Source organism: Ambystoma mexicanum, chromosome 6p (assembly GCF_040938575.1).
Source record: "Ambystoma mexicanum isolate Mex_15411 chromosome 6p, UKY_AmexF1_1, whole genome shotgun sequence".
Taxonomy (NCBI): domain Eukaryota; kingdom Metazoa; phylum Chordata; class Amphibia; order Caudata; family Ambystomatidae; genus Ambystoma; species Ambystoma mexicanum.
Window position 1 is genome coordinate 555,760,900 of NC_090935.1, and position 15,960 is coordinate 555,776,859.

Below are 15,960 nucleotides of genomic sequence, written 5' to 3' on the forward strand. Positions count from 1 at the left end.
TCATGTTCTCTCGGGTGCTGGATTGTTAGATGGCTTGTACAGCAGGCTACCGAACGTTGGTGATGTTATCCACTGTGACTCGACAGAAGAAACCTATGTGTTGCTAATTAATAAAGACCTGATGTTAGGACTAGTGAAACTGTCCACACATGGACAAATAATCTGTACTTCTGTTAACTTGTTCCTTTTCCCTTATGTGTGTGCAAATAACTTGAATAATGCATGGCTATTTTCGAAGTAAGAATTCGTTTTGCACCTTAATATGCTTAGTTTCAACACTAATATTTCATAATCGGGTGTATAACATACCCATAGCGATGTTACATAACTCCATTCTATGATAACGTAAATCAGTACAATCGCGATGAAGATAATCTGAGAATTCATTTAAGCCCTTGAATGCTCTAATCACAAGGATGCATTAAGCGGTCTGAGGCCATAATATTGCATCATTTGCTGCAAGGTATACAATGATGTTGCAATGGAATCCTCTGTCACACAGATGCGCAGAGCCCAGGTCGAGAAGTTTAATATAGATTAGTGCTATTATGGTATTTATTGAGCGCGGACCTAGCTTCGAGAAGCAACGGAGCGCTTTACAGAACAATACAGATGCACAACGAAGCGCTTTTCATAGGCAAAAGAACAGATATACAGCTAGGGGTTCGATACAGAGGGGTACAGGGTGGAGAGTTGAGGACTGCGTCTAGCGAGTCAGTTGGCTTACGGGGATGGGGGGGACGTAGGCAGAAAAGGCTCGATTTCTGGTCCTTTGCTTTTTTGCGGCGATGCTACTACTGCAAAATCTCTCCGCATATAACCTCTCTAGGTTTAAATGTAGCCACCTTGATTGCAGCTACGGCAAGGTCCTCCCACATTTGATTTTTACCACTGCTGGGTTTCACCACTATTAAGTTTTGATACCATTAAGGTTGCACTACTGTTGGATTTGCACCACTATTCAATTTTGGTACTGTTGGGGTTGCTTCTCATATGGGTTCTGCTACTGCGTGAGTCGCACCACGTTTGTTTTTTTGTTTTTTCTGCTGCTTGGTTGCATCTCATTTGAATTTGGATACTGTTGTGGTCACAGCACATTTGAATTTTGCACAATATACCACATTTAAATGTTGATACTGTTGGGATTACACTTCATTTGAATTCTGCTGATGCGTGCGCTACACCCCATTTGAACTTTGATCAATACACCAGTCACCTCACTTTGAATTCTTGTCCTTAAGGTTTTACCAATCCTGAAACCTGCTTTACAGCCCACCTAGAGTTCGCCACTTCCTAACCTTGCCACTCTGCCACCCAACCTTTTGGACTTTAACACTCAACCTCCAAAACTAATTCTGCAAATGCTTCAACCTCCTGCCTAGAACTTTACCACTGTGAAACTGGGGTTCCCAAGCACCACAAGCCTCTGAGACTAAGATACAACCACCACAGAGACTTTCGCCGCTGTGAACCCAATACCACTACAAGGCCGCAACAAAGTGACCCTAAACCATCTAGTAGCTAAAGACACATTAAGTCATTTGCCAATACAAGGCACCATCGCTATGGGGACTTAGGACCAGCATATCTAACAGTCAGGACTTTACACTGAGATTCTGCCATTGCGAGACCTCCCCATCACAAGCTCCTAGCACTAAGAAGCCTGCATCACAGGAAAACAACACAGAGAAAACCTGGGACAAGGGTTGATACTTTACATGGAATACTCTCACCTAAGGCAGTTTCCACCTGGGACAGTTCCACCACCGGGACAGCTCTGAACCAACCAACACCAAGAAATGGCACACCTAGTTACCTACCTACCTACCTACCCACCCACCCACTGGGAAAGAGCCCCTTTGCTGGAACAAGACCAGAATCACACCACTTATTGTGCTACCTCTCAACCTACCACCCACTCACAAAACCAACCATATGAACCGTAAGCACATAAGGAGTATCGCTGGAAATACAGCAGGCGGCCGTGAAATCCACAGAAGCACAACTAAAATGAACCTCAACACACCGTCGAACAAGAACATTGGCAAGACAGAGATTCAATGTGAGCAGGCAGACGAACCGGAAGAAAACCAACCCGAAAAAGCAACCTTTTTGACCTGTTCAACAAAGCAACAAATGACAAAACCGAAGGCACAACCTGATAGAAAAATGAATCGATATCAACTCAAATTACCAATGCCACGAACAGAGGACAAGCAAACCCCAGAAAATAGATACACTGCAACCTAGTCAAAACCAGATCAAAGTCATAACACAACAGAAATATACAAACTGCTAAGAGATGGAGGGACAGACATCCTATTCTTCACCAAAACTTTGCAAACTCACAACTTCAAGGTATCGGGACACCATTTCCTTCCCAGCAACTTCAAATTGAAGCGAGCCAACCGAGAAGGAAAATTGGGACAACTCACTGTTGCACACAAGGACCAGCAAAGATGACAACAGCACCACCATTAAACATCCTAAACTGCCAGTCACTCTTCCTGCACTTGGCCTTAGATCACCAAAGCAACCTATCGTTTCTACTGATCTACAGGCCACCAGCATACAACCCTAATTTCACTGACACACTTGTGGACGCCATCACAATTAAACATGATCACCTGATCATACAGGGAGATTTCGACAGCTGGTTTGAAGAAGAAAACATTGATTCACCCAACCGTATAACAAATCAGCTATCTACAGTAATTGGTGAAGGGTGCAACACACGCAGAAGGCCACATCCTAGATGAAATGTTCTGCAACAAAGAAACCTGGTCACAACTGCACCTCCAATGCAAATCTGCCGCGGCAATCTCCTAATACCCTTTTGTTATCCACCTGCCAACGCGAATACTATCAAACTTCCCAAAATATCCTTCAATTCAGAGAGAAACTTGAAATCCATAAACCTTGCAGACCTAAACACCAGACTGGAAGCCACAAAACCATCAATCACTATGGTAGACTCATCGAGCATTGAAGAGCGAACTGGGACAATCCAAAAAGGATCACGAAAGAACTAGACATTTCAGCAGAACAATCATTCACCCCCTCACTAAAAACAATGGCGAGATGGTTCACAGCCCACCTCAAGCACTGAAAAAAACAAACCGGCAAATGGAACAAGAATGTAGAAAAATAAGCTATGATAAACGTAGAAAAATCACATACCAAAGACTGATACTACAAAGCTGCAATACTGAAAGCATAAAAGACATATTACAACGAACGGATCACAAATTCAAGCAACACCCAGAATGAGATTTTCAACATCGGGCTAACAAACCCAACAGCATACCCACGTCATCACAAAAACTAATCAATAACCTTGCAGACCACTTCAAAAACAAAATCAGAAACATCCAGTTAGTCATTAAGAGCATGCCTAACAATAGCAACAACCTCCATAACCAGCCAATGCCGGAACCATCTACAAGACCAAACTACCCAATTTTGACAGAAGAATTAAACAGCCTAGTCAGCAAAAGCAACAGAGCTGGCTCTTCAGCAGACCCCTGCCCAGCCGACATATACAAGACCATCACCCAGAAAACATTTGCAGAATATGTCCTCAACCACTCGGCAGCAACAGGAACTGTGCCACAAGCTTTCAAATCAGTATACATCAAGCCACTCCTTAAAGACCCAGTGGGAAACACTGAAGAACTAACCAACTACCGACCAATCTCAAATGGCCCACACTAGAAACTCCTAGAAAGCTACGGTTACATAAAAGTCCTGAAACATTTAGAAAACAATCGGATACTAGACCAGGCACAAGTTGTCTTAAAAGCCACGAGAGGAATGGAAACCGCATTACTATCAATATGGGCTGATCTAAAACACAACTCAGCCCTAATACTACTTGATCGATCAGCTTTCAACAACCCACCCCATGCCCGCGCGCGTTTCCCTAAGTGCATAGGAAGTGTGGCTGTTGGGCTGGGTGCTCTGCTCTCCTGGATCCCTGACTGACGCCTTCATCAAGAGGAAGCACTTATTATTTCTGGACTGCGCGAAACGCGCTAATACTGGACTGCTCATTGAAATTGTTTTTGGCTCCGCCTACTGGTCCCACCCTCCTGCCCACACCCACTTCCAAATCTGCACGGGTTCACGCACTTGCCACGCGCGCATCCCGAAGTGCATAGGAAGTGTGACTGTTGGGCTGGGTGCTCTGCTCTCCTGCTCTCTCCTGGATCCCTGACTGACGCTGTCGGCAGGAGGAAGCCCTTATTATTTCTGGACTGCGCGAAACGTGCCAATGCTGGACTGCTCATTGGAATTGTTTTTGGGGTAATCACTGGTGCCTAATAGTTTCTTGTTTTGTTTAGTTACCGCGTGTCTTGTAGCTGTAACTCACTCTGCTTTTTACTTTGCAGCTCCGCCTACTGGTCCCGCCCTTCTGCCCACAGCCACTTATCTGCACAGGTGCACGCGCATCCCGAAGTGCATAGGGAGTGTGGCTGTTAGGCGGTTCTGGGGTGAGGGAGCCCTCAATATATTCTTCCATATTTGGTGTAATCAGTGCCCTTGGCTGTTTCTTCAAGTGACATTGTGAAATTTATTGTGTACGTGGTGGCATGGGCAAATCAAAAATGGCGGTCCTACGGAAGGACTACAGGGCGGATTTCTTCAATGCGGTAAGCACACGGAGAGCCAGCCTGCACTTGCCCTTCCTGCGCCTTGTGCGGAAGAGGAAGAGCTGCTTCAGTGTGCCCAGGATTGCTCTGCCGATTTGAGAAATATAGAGGGGAATATTGATTCCTCGCAACCGTTTGGTGAAGATTTGAATAATGATGTTCTTAGTGAGGATCCCTCAGTGGGGAAAAGTGACGGACTTGGATGATTTTGACATAAATATTCCTGCTATTTTCATCCCTGATGATACTTTGGATGACCCTGTTCATGACATACAGACAGGGGTAGAACTGAGTTCCGTCTGGTTAACGAAACAACATCTATAATTGGTATCTTTAATCGTGCTATTCTGGCTGAACTCAGAAAACAAACTGAGGTTCTGTCCAGGATTGCTAAGGTAACAGACCTGCCTAAGAGAATTTCAGATTTATTTTTGCCGATTGTTCAAGATGGTTTGTTGAGCTGGGGGTAGAGTTGAAGGCTGCTCTCTATTGGGGGGGGGGGGGAGTGGTGTTGCGAGGGAGCAGTCTCTACCTCCTGCTCCTCCAGTTGATAAAATCTGTAAAGAGTGCACCGGCTCAAAAGTTTTCGGAGGTGGTGGCTAAGGGTGTGCTGAAGGGTCAAGTTGCATCTGCTAAGAGTGGGGGGAGTGATCCACCAAGCTCCAAAGGCCTAGGTGGAGGAGCTCCATCCTGTATTCCTCACTCGAAAGCATCAAAAAACAGGTGAAGAAAAATAATAATAAATCAAAAAAAGCGACCAAAAAAATAAAACATCTAGAAAATTCCTGAGGGATTTGGATTTCAAACATCTGATTGTGAGCGAAGTATCTGACTCAATTATCTATGTAGGTTCCCAGAGAGAAGCTTCCAATGAAAAGGTGGTTGTCGAAGACAAGCTTTCTATTGACCAATCAACCCAGAGTGAATATCAAGAGGGTCTGGATGGAATGTATGAAACTATGAAAAAGAAAAAGGATCCCCTCTATACCAATCCAAATAGACTTGAAAGTGGCCTAAGTGACATTTTTGAAATTTTTAAAAACACCACTAACCTCTCTGAATTTGAACCTGGGGATAAAGATTGTAATAATCCTGTCTGGGTAGCGAGCAATGAGAATGATAAACTGTAGCTATTAATCTTTCATCTAGGGAAGCTGGACTTCTTGCCATGTCGGCAAAAAGACCTATCATACAAACCTTGAATAAGGGCCTTTATCACAAGGATCCAACTGTTTGTAATACTATGCCCTTTACTAATCTCACAATGGTCAAAGAGTTGATCACTGGCAGGGGGGAGTTGGGCACGCTGCCGTATCATGGTGAGGTCTCGGTTCCTAGTAGCATCCCGTCTGCACATAATTCGCAGATGAGTGGAAGACATCCTGAGGATTGTTGAGGACATTATGAACGAAAATAATATTTTGAAGGCCAAAGGGAGAAGTAATGACTCAACTAATACAAGAATGGGTATGAGTGGTGAGGGACCAAATATGTCTATCCAGACGCTCAATACTTTGGTTACCGAAAAGGTACCGATGTTGAATGATAAAGCTGACACAAGCAACGTGTATGATTCTGGTCAGCAGGCAAACATTTATGAATTATTGAGGAGCGTCCAAGTCATCCTGAACGAAAATAAACACCTGAAGGAGAGAAGGCGTTCGGATGATTCAATAAACAATAAAAATGGTACTAGTGGTGAGGTAATGAATAATCATAGCCATTATTATGTTAATGAATCTGCTAATTTGGGGTCTGTGAAAGATGCCGGAGAAATAAGATCTGAATATGATCTCAAACCTCCAGCTTTCGCGAATTTACCTGGTTTGATATTATGTTCCCTGTTTAATGATGGGAGGTATCAACATCTAAATAGACCCTATATTCTGTCCTTATTTGCTGCGATTCCGGATTTGAGGCTCACCTCAGCAGATATTAGACTGGTGGATTTTATCCACAAAGATTGATTAGATTTAGTTAGACTCGTAATTCCGGCCCCTTTGTTAAGATCAATGATATTGAAGGAAGCTGAAGCCCTTCAACACATGGGGTTCGATCTCTTTCCATTCAAAGATCAGATGGTACCTATGCAAGGCTTTGATGGAGGAGGGTTAAGAGCTAACAGTCTGATATACGAAAAGAAAGATCCTCCTACCCATTTCAGACCGTAAGGGATCTGAAAAACAGGATTGGAGATGGCTGGCCTTATCTTTACGTGATGTGATTAACACCCTAAAAGATTTAGGGAAACCAGTTTAGAAAGCAGCCACAATTTAAAAGCTGTTTGTTGGAATTCCAGAGGGAATTTTCATCTTTTTAATAATGAATCTCTTATGACTGAATTATTCTCTTGACTTTATTTTTTGCAGGAAACATGGTTAATCTCGTTGGTGGGCTGGGAGGGATTTGTAGTGGATGAAATATGTGCGGCTAAGGGTTTGAGGGGCAGACTCAAGGGTGGTCTGTTCACTGCCTCAAGTGACTCCTGGTTTTACCAAAACAGGGGTTTGGAAAAATGGTCAATCATTTCTATTAACTGCTTTTAAGGTTGGAGAGGGGGTTGATGGCTATTCACTGCTCTCGATTAATGTATATTGGAATGCGAATGAATTCTGATGCACAGCGGGAGAATGAGTTAATCTCCCTAGGAAAATCTATCGATTTATGGTGCAGCGAGAATATTGGGGGTCAAATAATTGTTGCAGGTGATTTAAATGCAGATTGTTCAGTGGACAGGCTGGTGGGTGACGAACTATCTTAATAGGGCAAATATTGTAACTGGTAATCAGAAATTAAGAGGTGCTCTTTGGTGATTTGTGGGGTCTTGATTGTAAATTATCATTTTACTTGGAAAGCAAGGGGTTGCTCTTCTATAATAGACTACCTTTTTTTGTCAGCCAATCTGAGTAACTCTATGATAAAACTTGAATTAAATGAGGTACCAGAGAGCGACCATTGCATGCTAAAGGTGGAGTTTGTGAATAATCTATTACTGTTTGACCCTAAGTTTTACAACAAGGGTCTATTACTTAATACTTCTAAGAATAGGATCAAATGGTCCCACAACTCAACCAAAAAATTCACAGCAACAATGATTCGGGAATATGACGATACCCAGCTTGAACAGCGTATGCTCATGTTCTCTGCGAAACGTTTTGAATTCACCATGAGGGATAAAATGCAGAGGTTTAATGATCAGATCCAGTGTAGGGTCCATTGAAAGACTTATCATAAACAATTTACGAACCATGAAGTTTAAGGGAGAAAACTGGGCCTTCAAAGGGAGGTCCGTAGAATTCGCAAACTAGGATTCTCTGACTCTGGTGCTATGGCTTTAATGATTAAAAAAAAAATTGAAACAGGCTTACAAGAATTGGAGGATTAGCCATCGATGTATTGCTGCCCAGCGTGATGGTGAAAGGATGCTGGGAGCAATGAGGGGTGTTTCGTCATCAAACTTCTGGCAACTGATCAATAATGTTGACTCCTCGCAGGAAGTCTCTATTTTCAATTCAATCCCAGAAGCGATATGGGAGGGCCATTTTGCAAAATTATATAGGGCAAGTGACCAGACTTACCACCAGTCAGGGTGACTGTTTCTTCTTGGCCACTGTTATGTCAGGTTGAAGACATAAGTCTGAATTAAATAAAAAAATACGGGTGCACCAGGTTTGAATAACTTCACCAATAAAGTGTTAAAATCCAATCCTTCTTATTGGGCTAAAATTTTATGTATTCCTTTTAAAGATGTGTGTATAACCAAAATAATTCCTCAGTCATGGAGGGTTTCAGTGGTTATCCCGGTGTTCAAAAAGGGTTCTAGATTGTTGCCTAGTAGTTATCGTCTGATTGCCATAGCTGATTCCGACTCTAAAATGTTTGCCTCACTAGTGTTGATTGACATCCAGAAATGAATAGATGATGATCAAATCCGGAGTCTGAATCAAATGGGCTTTAAAAAGAAATGTGGCATGGATTGTGGTGGCCTGGTCCTTAGATGCTTAGAGTAAAGCTTGGGTAAAGGGTGCAAGATCGACCTTTGTAGCATCAATGGACCTGATTTAGTCGACAGGCCAATCTTATGGAACAAACTTAACTCCTTGGGCATTCCTAAACGCTTGTTGGAAATAGTTATTGCCTTATATACTGACACCAGGTTGGTAGTTAGAATGAACTCCGAAGGTGGGCTTTCCTCGCAAATGGAAACCAGTAATGGTCTGCGTCAATGCTGCATGCTGGCTCCGACCATCTTCATTCTTTGTTAGTGGAGCCCATTCTGTATTCCACAACGGGGGTCTGGTGACTCCTAAACTCAATGGGATGCCAATCTCGTGGCTTGCATATGCAGATGATTTCCTGCTGTTAGACAATACCAAAGTGGGTCTGCAGCACCTTTAGGCTTTCGAATCATTCATAAGTAATCTTCACCTAACAATCAACACAACAAAAACCATCATCATCTGTATGGGTAAAGCTAACAGGAAGCAGGAGTCTTATACCTGGCTTTGTGAAGGTAAACATATTAAGCCTCAAAAAGCCTTCAAATACTTAGGGTATTGTTTTTCTGGCATGGACTCTGCTCCCCTGATTAAAAACCAATTTAGGGCCAAAGCCGAAGTTGCGTTAAGGCAGATGCGATTGTTGGAAAAGAAATTTGGGGGATTTTCCATGAAACCCATTTTGGAGGTCTATTTAAGAAAAGTGGTACCAAGGTTAACTTATGGCTTGGAACTTTTTGCTACTAAAATTATGAACTGCTTGAAAATCTTGGAAGGTATCATCTGGAAGGGTTTATTATTGTTCTTACCCAAATGCATTCATATGGAGGTGATAAGGTACGAATTTGGTCTGCAATCTCTCCATTCAGTGGTTATGGTTAAGAGGCTCTTACTATGGAGAAAATGTAAGATGTCTGGGGTCTGTAACTTATATACTAAAGCAGGAAATGATTTAGCTTGTCCCTTCAGGATTAGATTAAATAAGGATGTTGAAATGATGTTGGAGGAAATGGGTATAGCTGAGAGCAATCTGTTGAACAGGCCCAAAAACTAATTATACAGGGGATATATTGGTCTTTGACAATGAGTAAAGTGGCGAATTCCAAACTTTACAAACAAGCCCATTCCTTTTGGAAATTTGCCCCATGTATGGAAATTTACTTAAATAAATATCCATCCAGGTCTATCAAACTCTGAGATTTAGGATGAATGTTATGCACACTAACTATATTTTAAATGTAAGAACTGTATCTGCGAATAAGTGGTGTAGCTTCTGTAATCAAGAAGGGTCTGATGAAACCCTATATCATATCTTGCTATCATGCCCCATGTTGATCAAACGGAGAACAGAATTTTTTTTGTATTCTCCAAACGTATGTGTCCATGAGACATGGACACTCACCTATTCTGATTATTCGTATAATAACCTTTTTAAAAACGGTCTGTGATCTAAGTTAGTATAGATGAGGTGATTCTTGTGATTGCGGATTTTGTGATTTTGTTTACCGTATTAACCTTGGGATGAAATTGAAATAACTGTTTGATGTATGGTGAATTAGCAATTTGTGATTTTTATTGTAATGAATTGTTTAAGTTTGTGATTTTCTACTAAGATATTTGTGTCTTTTCAACTGTGCTTTTGTAAAGGTTTATAATAAACCATAAACAAAAAAACACCCCACCCCCTGCATCAAGCTCATCAAGACACAGCCTCACATGCTACAATTCAAATGAACACTAGCTAAGAACAAAACCGATCCCTTACCAACTGCCTCACAGAAATAAACCATTGGATGAGTTCCAACAGTCTTCAACTAAACCCGGACAAAAGAGAAATGATGATCCATGCCCAATGACCTGTCGACCCATTCTGCATTCCATGGCCTACTGAATTGGGAAACTGACCAGAACCATTCACAGTGGTCAAAAATGTCAGAATATTAATGGACTATGACTTAACACCCGAAACACACGTCAACGCAGTAGTAAAGAAATGATTCTTCCGCCTACACACAATCGAACGGATGCTTCCCTTTTTCATCTTCCCACATAGAGCATGCGCTGCCATTTCTCTAGTCATGTCAAGAATGGACTAAGCCAACATCATCTATCTTGGAATGCCAGACTACTCCATCGAAAACTAGAACGAATACAGCATGCAGCAGCAAGACTACTCCTCAGACCCACTGAGAACCCTACATTGGCTATCGGTCAAACACATTTTCTTAAAAAGGCTCTGCATAATGCAGAGTAATCCATGGCCAAGGAGCAGAACTCCTACAGGGGAACATGTCAATCTATAAACTGAACACTGAGGTCCAGCAATGCCCTTCCCGTCGAATCTAAACAATAGACAAAGCGGGTGGAATAGAGTTCTCCTGCATAGTTACGAGACTTTGGAATTCTCTCCCAAAAGAAGATCAGAACATTAACATCATGGCTCATGAACTCTGAGCTAAATAGGAAACCTCATCAAAGGGCAACTGCCGGCACATCACACTACAAACACCAAAAACTGAAACCTGATGAACCGAAACATTGCCACCCAAAGAAATAAAACCATCTACTGCAATTCACCACAGAATAATATTAACTCAACGGGTCAACATAACTCACAAAAGGACCCAGACAGCTCCCCACTAACCCTACTACAAACTCTCAAATACTCTGCATACTCGTCCTCAAACACTGAACAAATCACATTCCTATCTCAGCAGAGGAAAAAACGTATAACCACCAGAATCTACACAGTTAACAACCAACAGGGAACTAAACCAATCTCACTCATCACCCCATACACACTCTGGTACCAAACACCATATAGCGGTTACCAACTAAAAACAAACCAGCACAGTGACCTTTTTCCCGAACTGAAGCTACCAGCAGCACATCAAAGCTCTCTTGCGCTTTTCCCTCTCAATCCCACTAACCAGGCCCTGCCAACCCTCTTCTTTTTCGTTTTTCAGATCCGCCAGAGGGCCTGGAGACATGAAAATGGCATATCCAACAAACTTGAGTTTTCACTCACTAGGAACATTTATCTAACCAATCCCAAAAGGAAAAGGTTTTTTTAGTCCACTTTAATTGCAACAACAGAAGATTAGGAAGGACCCTTACATCCGAAAGTACCAATGTCCAACTTCACAACTTGACTTAGCAAGAAAATGAATGGCTTGTGTTACAGAAATATTACTATCCCACAATATTCAAAGGATTTAGCAAGATATTCTGTAAGAAGAAAAGAACATTGCCATGTTTTCGAAAGGTGCATGGTTCTGACATATTGAATAAAGTGGCATGGGCTTGACTCTTTCAAAAACATTTTGATGTAAATCGTGTATTTAACAACCGCCAGACTATTGTAAAAAGCCATAATGAAACTTTAAACTGATTCATGGTTGAATAGACATCTTTTCTGTGGAGCTGGTTCCATGAATTAAAATAACCATCTTAAAATGAATGTAAGAGTCCCCCTGCGCCTCCCCCCCCAAAAGAACTAGATGTGCCATTATTTTGTTTAGTCCCAGGAGTGGGTGGTTTAGAGGCGCCACTAGATGGTATTTTCCAGTGGCAAGCAGGAGAATTTTCTTACTAAATTGAAGTGCCAGTTGAGATTTTATTCTAAGATAAGATTTGATTTCTCCTTTGTGCGCACTTTAACTCTGACTCCTTTTCCATGCATATAAAGTGCAATTTATGTAATTAAGTCGTATTAAAATTATACCCAATGTGTTTTCATGGACCTAATCGTCAACCGAGACTCTGAACCGATTCTGGAAGGTAAATCGCCCGACGAACATTCGTCTATAGAATCCAAAAATATGTTAATGATATTGGAGTTGGGATATTTGTATGTCACTTCCCAGCCCATAGAAATTATGCTAATATGAATCCTGTGAAGTGAAAGCGACAGAGGATTCATCTGTTTAATGAAATTCTGACAGCCATTCTTCTGGGTGGGGTGGGTGAAATAATATTCGATGCATTGTTAATCGGTAGTTCTGTTCTAACTAACTCACACCTGGATAAGTATGATTCAATTAATTGTAGTCTCTATTTAAATTGCATGGACGCAGTTTAGTAATCCACAATCTCTCACTCCTAAGGGGAGGGAGTGGTAAAGTTAGACTAATGACAATTATATACACATTGACCTATGTAACCTTTCTATGGTACAGATATTTGTTGCTGATACTGGAGAAAATGAAATGTCTTGGATTTGTTATTTACTGACTGAAGTTGGTTTTGGTAAATGTTATTTGAAGAGTGTTTTCGATGAGCGACATTGTGGTATACAATTGAACGCTGTTTAGAGGTGACCTTGTGTTATTTTGGAGCAGAATTATGAGGAATATTAATGGTGCTTTTGTGTGTTGGTATGCATGTATTATATCTAGCAAAATGCCACAGGCATGGTGAGATTACTTGTGTATTTGATGTCTTGTGATGACTCCCCCCCCCCCCCCTACATAAATGTTGGTGACCTCCTTTGCATTGTTATTTTAATATTTTGATTAATGACAGTCCTTTTCTTGTCCTCTTGATGCCCCTATGAATCGTTGAGGGCATTATAGCCCTTCTCCGTTCTGCAACCGTTTCTGGAATGGACCCCCCATCACTACTTTCTGGTGGTCCCATGTTCACTGGAGGATCAAGCCCCAGCAAGCACTTCTGCAGGGTAGGCATCTGACAAGGAGTCCTATTGTTCAAGAGATAATGGCACTACAGGGAGTAGCTCCTAAAATGGTGGTTCACTGGCGATCCTCTTAATTGCTCCAATCTTGTCACGACTGGAAGTCCATGGGCATTCTGAGCTTCTCTACCTCCTGGTAAATTCAGCACACAGCAGTGCTTCACTCATTTCAGATTTTCAAAGAGTTAGGAAGGATAATCCAACTGGATTGTAGGGGTTGTCATGGGTGCCACATTGACTGCTGCTCTGGCAAGCCCAGTAGTCCTCTTTGTATGCTGCAGCATGAGCTTTTTTTAAAATGGCAAGAAATTAGATTGTGGAGTGGTTATAATGTAAAGGTTGGCTGGCATGGAGGAAATCACGTTGCGATTTAGTTAAGAGAAGAAAGTGATGCAGAGTAGGGTAGGAGTATACCATTCTTGCATATTGTAAAAATATTTTTCAAGGGGGTTTGTTGTCACTTGGTCCAACCAAATAAATGGATGTGAAGCTATAACACTGAGCTGTGTTTGTTGGGTTAGCTAGGTCTATTACTGCGCTAGGAAGTCACAAAATCGTTGCGTGTATATTTTTATTGGTTTCTCGAACATAGACTGGGTGGTTGCACGTGCTTATGTTTCGGCCATTAAAGGGCTTTTTTAAGGCATTGCATCATATGTACAGTGGTTAGGTACAGTCATGGTGGTTCTATATATTGCATAGCACATTAGACATGTTTTTGTAAAGGTTTTTTTTTAACTATAATTATAAATGTTTACATCAATTCAACTTGGACAGATGATTGATTGTATATATCTCCAGTACAAATCATGGTTATTCCTTTTACATCCATACAATCGTCTAACATCGAGTTAAGCAACATTGTCATCAACACACTTTGTAAAAAGAAGCAAGTGTAGGGGGAGAAAGCAAGAGAAGAAAAGCGGAGAGTTAGGGAGGTAAGGAATCTTCCTTTTTTATATTATCATTCGTCAGGGTATACATGTATCTATTGGCTTTATGTCCTGCATTAATCATGTGCGTTCCGTCATTTTGTGATAGTTGATGTGGTGCTATCATCCACTATAGTGCATACTCATTCTGTTTTTAGCCACATAGTTGTGTGATTCAGGAATGTGCTCTTGGGGGTGTCTATTGGTGCTTTGACCTCTTAGGTAGTGGTTATATGTGAATGGGATGCTTTGGTACTCTTTTGAGGCATTAGGTGTGACTGGTGTGGGGTATTGGCATGCTCTGCATTATATTCCCGTGGTCTGAGGCGTCCCTGTTCCCTGTATCCAGCGCATATCGTTCAGTGGATTAATTGTCGGTGATATTAGGTGTGCCTACTGGTATTCTTTCCTTATGGCTGATGTTTACCCAAATGTTATAGGGCTGTCGGTCCAGTCCTCCACGGCCTCTTCCAATTCTGTTACGCCAGTGTCATAAGGGAGAAGGAAGAATAATAGTAAGAGTATGTATATGCCTGTGTTAGCTGTTGCTATCGGAGTACTTGATTTATATTCCATTTATGATGGAGAGGTCCGGCCTTTCTAAAAAGGGGCTCATGTTACCTTAAAGTTTCTCAGGTGGTGATCAATGTAAGAGGATTCAATTCAGCACTACAGCCAAGTCAACGCCTAGTCTAGAATACTGAATGAAAACCCTTATTGATATATCTTTATGTCCAGTTCATGCGTTCTGGATGACTACCCCTATATAACACCCCTCCCTTGGAATCCCCCTGACTCCACTGAGCCAAGAAGTAGTTCTGTTTTGCAAGTTTAAAGGTTTATTTGATAACTTAAACAATATATATTATATCACGCTTTATAATAAATTAATAATTGGATATCACACTTAATCTGGTATGATAAAGATTAACAACAGAGAATCTGGCACTAGCACACTTCTTTATAATCACTAAGGAGTTGACATGAAATGGATAAGATAGCAACAATACTTTTATGGTTTCCAATGGATGCAATGTGGAATGAAATGCAGTACAGAAAATAACTTGATAGGATTTCAGCAAAAGACAATGTAATCCCTTTCTTGGACAATTCACCCCCCTTTTATGCAATGCAAGGAAATGGAAGGAAGGCACACAATTCTCAAAAATGCAATTCAAATGTAATTCAGTTCACCCAGCAACTTAGACTACAGAAGTTGAAAACACAGGCAAAATGCTTTGATATGTGCTGGCAATGGAGTGAAAAATACGCTAAAATGCTTTAAATTCCCTCTAGAGGTTCAGGGTGAGTGGTATCAAGTTTTGAATAAGTTCAGGATCACTTTAGCAAGGATCTAGGGTGTAACTAGCAGGTTAAACGAATTTCTGGCAAATGGAAGGCAAGCAGCAGCAGATTTTTACACGTGAAGAAATTTGCAAACCGCGGTAAAATGTCAAATCGCGGCTAAATTTGCGAATGCGCCGAGCGTGATTACAGAGGACTATCACTATCGTTTTGGGGTCCTAGGAAAGCCTAGGATCTCAGCTTCCAGATGAAAGTTACTGCACGTCTCTAGCACACACGGTCGCGGAGATATGAGCGATTGAATAAAGGTCGTTTTTCAGATTGAAATTTTAAAGTTCAAAAAGACAAGTGCAGCTTGCAACTAGAAAATGACAAGTGAC

At 41.5% G+C, this 15,960-nt stretch overlaps 1 protein-coding gene across 5 annotated transcripts in view; it reads left to right on the forward strand.

The window, feature by feature from the left end:
- ERBIN (erbb2 interacting protein) overlaps positions 1-15,960 on the forward strand; it is a 2,559,118-nt gene that overhangs the window by 319,817 nt on the left and 2,223,341 nt on the right. The window lies entirely within an intron of this gene.